The sequence below is a fragment of the Grammomys surdaster genome, unplaced genomic scaffold, assembly GCF_004785775.1.
Source record: "Grammomys surdaster isolate TR1022 unplaced genomic scaffold, NIH_TR_1.0 126185, whole genome shotgun sequence".
NCBI classification, from domain to species: Eukaryota; Metazoa; Chordata; class Mammalia; order Rodentia; family Muridae; genus Grammomys; species Grammomys surdaster.
The window spans coordinates 4,490,533-4,496,043 of NW_021620991.1; the positions used below are offsets into that span (position 1 = coordinate 4,490,533).

The 5,511-nt window shown below is 53.2% G+C and overlaps 1 protein-coding gene across 1 annotated transcript in view; it reads left to right on the plus strand.

Annotated features, from left to right (window-relative positions):
- Camta1 (calmodulin binding transcription activator 1) overlaps positions 1-5,511 on the plus strand; it is an 825,029-nt gene that overhangs the window by 728,385 nt on the left and 91,133 nt on the right. The window lies entirely within an intron of this gene.

Sequence of the window (5,511 nt, forward strand, 5' to 3'; positions counted from 1 at the left end):
AGACAATAGACAGAGAGACACTGCCACAGAGACACTGGACAGAGACACTAGACAGAGAGACACTTCCACAGAGACACTGGACAGAGAGACACTTCCACAGAGACACTGGACAGAGAGACACTGCCACAGAGACACTGGACAGAGATACTGCCACACAGACACTGCCACACAGACACTGCCACACAGACACTGCCACACAGACACTGCCAGAGAGATACTGCCACACAGACACTGCTACAGAGATACTGCCACACAGACACTGCCACACAGACACTGCCACACAGACACTGCCACACAGACATTGCCACACAGACACTGCCACATAGACACTGCCACACAGACACTGCCAGAGACACTACCACTTGTCTTCCATTTGCCATGTGCCAAGCATGTCTTCCTGTGGGGAAGGGTCAATATGGTTTCTCACTGGTGCACCTGTGCCATTGCTATGGCAATTAAAGCTCTGACACACCTGCCCTGTCATCTTTCTGAAAACAGAGGGGCCACCAGGGTTGACGGCCCTTCCTTCCTGTTCCCTTCATCCTGTTCCTTCCCAGGGTCTGTCCCTCTAGTGTGAAACCACTGTCCCCTTTACCACTGTGTCCTTAAAGTCCCTGGGGAGATGGTGTGGAGCCAGGGGAAGCATCATGACAGCTATGTTATAGACGAGGGAACTGAGGCAGAAGAACTCTTCCAGGGAACACAAGCAAGGAGTTGCAGCCACCCTGAGGCTGTGCAGAGGCCACTGTGGCTGGAAGTTACCTGCCTGCCTCGGGTTTCCAGTTCCGGCACCGACTTTCCTCTCAGCCTTCAACTTGTGCAGCCATGAGGCCAGAATGAACATCTGCTGACACGTATACACCATTAGCTCACCTCAGAGGCAGGGGTGCCAAGCGAGGAGGCCAGGTCTCAGGGCCACCTGTGCCATAGAGATCTTAGCTCCACTTCCAAATCCCTGGTAAAGCCAGTCTGCAAGCTCATCCTCTGTACAGATCTCTTCCTATGCTGTCACTTAGCCTGCTGAGGTGGAGGCCAGGCTACTCCTTCTAGTACCTGGGCTAGGGCAGGATCTGAGACCATAGGCCTCCTGTACCCCTAATGTGGACCTCCTCTCCCCTCCCTTTGCTTGTGGGGTGGGGGTCCAAGAGCACCTGGCAGGCATCCCCCTAGCCTTCTCTATCCCCCCATTTCCTGCTCATCCTCCTGTTCTCCCAGCTTCTCCCTACTCCCCGAGCTTCTCTCTACTCCCCCAGCTACCCTCTACTCCCCCCGGCTCCCCCAAGCTCGTCCATGCTGCCCCGGCTACCCTCACACTCCTGTACCTGAATTTAGCCTTCCACCCTCCAAAACTGTGCAGAATGCACCTCTGTTTGTTGTAACCCCGCCCTGTCCTGTGGCGGTCAGGGATTGCAGCAGAAAGCAGACCACGGGCACCACTGCGGCGAAGCACCACTGACTGGGGTGAGTGCACCGTGGACATTAGTTGTCTCCAATTCTGGAGACTGGAATGACAAGGTCAGGGTGACTTTGAGGTTGGTTTCTGGTGAGGCCTCTTTCTCTTTCTGCCTTGTGCCATCTCTGTGCAGTGCTCTGACCTCACGTGGCTTCTCTCAGTGCCAAAGCACTTCTGCTATGTCTGCCTATTGCACGGGGTCCTATGACCTCAGCTATTACTGACTTCCTTAAAGACTTATTGGGGGCGTGGCATGTGTAGCTTTGGGGGAATACCATTCAGTTCATCACGGGGTGGGGGAAGCAGGGCTTAGGCCCTTGCTTTCCACTTCTCCCGGAGACTCAGGACAGAGCTGCCATAGCCAGGATGTCCTTAGCTGGCAGTGGCCAATGTCAAGTTCACCCACCTTCACCCAGCCCCCTCCTCGATGTCTCAGTGAGTCTCTTCATGGCAGCTGGCTGCCTCTCAGGAAGGTAGTCTCCATCTCTGAGCACAGCCATGTGCTGGTCCTGGCTTCAGCTACTCAGTGGTGGAAGCCGCCTTGCCATGGTTCTGGTTAGGGAGGACATCTTGATCAGTCAGATCAGCACTGGTATAAGGTGATTGGTTTCTCTGACAGTTGTCCCCAGCTTTGGACAGCCACAGCTCTCAGCAGGCAGCCCAGGACCTTAGGAGGGCTCAGCAGGAAGCCCCAAGATGGAGTTCTTTAAGATCTGCTTCTTGGTGTTCTATGTGCTCTTCCCTGCTGTTCCTACCCTGAAAAGGCCTGTACTGGGGCAACTTACCAACTCCATACCTCCCTCTCTTGGACATTCTCTGTCCTTGCCTTCCTGGGGATACGGGCTCCTCTCCACTCCTTAACCAGCCCAGAAACTGCCACCCAGGCTCTGTGTATGGGGGCCTGAAGAGGGGGTGCCTCTGCCTGAGATTTGTCCCCCCCAGAGCCGGGAGGCAAATTGTGCTGGGGACAAAGAAATGACCAGGAGGGGACTAGCTATTTTCCTGGCTATTCCTTTTTTGTCTCTGTGCCCCATTGTGACCTTGCATTTGATCAAGGGCTCTTCCAGAGTCCTCTTTTCTGCTCTCATAAGGAGGGTGTGGCCCAGGCAGGGGCAGTGAGTGGCAAGTGCCCTGTGCACTTATAAATCTTCCTTTCAAAACACATTTTTTTCTTCGCCCCATAGAAATCTCCTTTCCCGCTGATTCATTACGTGTCGGGAAGCCAAGCATGACATGTTAAAAGCCGTCTTGATAGTATTTGATATTCACTACTAACAGCTCCCCACCCTGAAGGAGGAGGCTTTTCTCCCCCTTCCCCAGAGGGAGGAGGGAGATGATCTGCATATTGGATGTACCAAGACACTAGGTAATTTGCATTAAGCGTCCAGAAATTCTCTGCTTGCAATCTGTCACCCTTCACCGGGTTTTCGTTTTGTACTGCCACAACATACAGAAGAAGGCAAGACGCAGAGAGCGGATGGGATCCGTGCAGCCCGGGCTGGAGGAGAAACGGGATGGTGGGAACAGTCAGAAACTCAGGAAGATGCTGCCAGCCCAGTGGAGGCTTAAGGAGCTCACCCAACCCATCCAGGACTGACACAAGTAGAACACTTATCTCCCTAGAAAATCAAATTCATGTAGCTGGGGGTTCCCCAGCACGTGGCTTGGCTTTGCAACTGGTGTCTGCTTAAGGTTTCCATACTGGATGTTCTAACGGCACAAGACCCTCCTACTTGGACTTGAACTCCTTGCCGGATTATGCTCAGGATAGGGCTATGTGTTCCATCTTGGTGGCATTTAAGGACACACACATGCACATGTACGTACACACACACACACACACACACACACACACACACACTGTGGGAGCTCTAAAACATACCTGAAACACTTCAGCCCCACAATGTCAAGCTCTTGGTGCAGTGGAGGAAACACGCAGCTGGGATCTGCTGTTGCACATTCCGGGGAGCAGAAGGGGAGTCTCCATGGTTCCCTCCGTCTCTTACATCATCTCCCCTCGCTGAACCTGTCTTCTCATCCATGAAATGAATCTGGAGAGGTAAGTGACCTGGCCCAGGCCCAGGCCCCTGCTGCTGCCGTCCAGGCTGGATGCTGGGACTCTAGACAGAACATAATCTGAAGAGAAGATTCCACGGCTGTGGTGATGCATAGCACCCCCTGGCCGGGGCCATGCTTTCCAGTTCTTGCAAATATCCTGGAGACATGATGTTGGTTTAATTAGCAAGATCTAAGGCCTTCTGGATCTGTGGGGATTCCCATTCCTACTGGAACACAGACACACAGACCCGCGTACACACACGCACACCCACACGCTCGCGCACACACACAGACCCCAAGAACAGAGCCCCCTTTCCCCTGCAGAAGGATGGATCACAGACACTGTCATCTCCATGCACAGGCCCACCTCATAAAGCTCAGAGTGGGCAGGAACATCTCCAAAGCTGCACAGATCGGCAGACTAGCTGCAGAGGCCACCTATCAGAAGTTGGAACCCACTAGAGACATCAGAAGCTAACAGAGACAAATCTCTGAAGACCCTCCGAGGACTAGAGGGCAGGGAAGTTGAGCAATCAATCACCTGGCCAGGTGGCCAAGAGGCTGCCAAAAGGAAACCAGCCTGGAGACACTGTGCCAGAGCACAGTCACAGACCCGGCTCCTTCCTCTGAAGCCCCACCGTAGTGATGACAGAAAGCAGCTTGAGGTGGACGGCCATCTTTGGGCTCTGCATTGGATTTAGAGGACTGAGCTTCCTTGCCAACAGGAGCCTCTGGCCCTCAGCTACCATTCACTACCTGCTTTGCTCCTGTCACGGCCATCTCTGTCCTCACCATGAACAGCTGTGACGACCCTGTTCTCTGTTCGGTTTTCTCGAAGGCATACAGACAGGCCTTCTAGCTGCCCGGCTGGTGAGGCTTGCTCTAGTCTGTCCCCACTTTACAGACGAGGAAGCAGGTTCTGAAAGGCAAACTAATGTCACACAGCACGATTCAAGCTTGGCCTCAAAGCCAGGTGTGAGCCTGGCCCAGCTTCTTCCTCCCTTGTAGATTAGATGCCCACCCCGATGGCTGCGCTCTGGAGCCCTGTGGGTATCTCTGTGCTTGATAGCCACTTTCCCCCACAAGCCTTGTCCTGCCAGGCAGGTGAAACCTCTCATTCTGGGCTTTTCATCCCAACTCCAGGGACTACAGACAGCCAGGGGCGAGTCAAACCCCCAGGGCAGCTGTAAAGACCGTGATTATTGATTAGAACCGGAATGAAGTCCTCTACACTCTGGGCTATGAGCCTATCGTTCCTGTTCCCTGTCCAGCTTCTCTTATGATTCCCTTTGGAGTAGAGAAAAGTGGGAGACTAGGAAGCCGAAATCTCCGTTTGGAGAGAGCCTCCTCCACACATGCTCCTGGGGTGCTCCTGTTCACTGAATCTTCCCACTTCATCCTGTGAGCCTGCACAAAGCCTTACAACCTGCCGGCATATGACAGCACCCCGAATCCTGTCTTCCTCCCTGTCCTTGCTTTCTTCCTCCTCTTTGGAAGCCCCTAAAGAGCTATCTCAGAGCCTTTGACTTTGGAAAAACATAAGTGAACCTCTTGGCCAGCAAATCTCAACCTGTAGGTCGAGATCCCTTTTGGGGGCGGGGTTCGAACCACCCTTCACAAGAGTTGCATATCGGATATCCTGCAAATCAGATTCGTATATTACAAGTCATAACAGTAGCAAAGTGACAGTTATGAAGTAGCAATAAAAATAACTTTATGGTTTGGGATCACCACAACCCGAGGAACTGTATTAAAGGGTCTCAGTGTTAGGAAGGTTGAGAACTGCTGCTGTAGATGAACTAGCCCCAGCTCAGCAAAGAAGGAAAACACAAGATCTCAGAGCTCCCCATGGAGCAAAGACTCTGGTGGCGTGGCATCCCAAATCAGTCTTAGAACCAGCCATCCAGCAGCAGGCTGAGTGACAGACCCATCACTAGCGGCCCCTGACACCTGTCTCTCTCTCTCTCTCTCTCTCTCTCTCTCTCTCTCTCTCTCTCTCT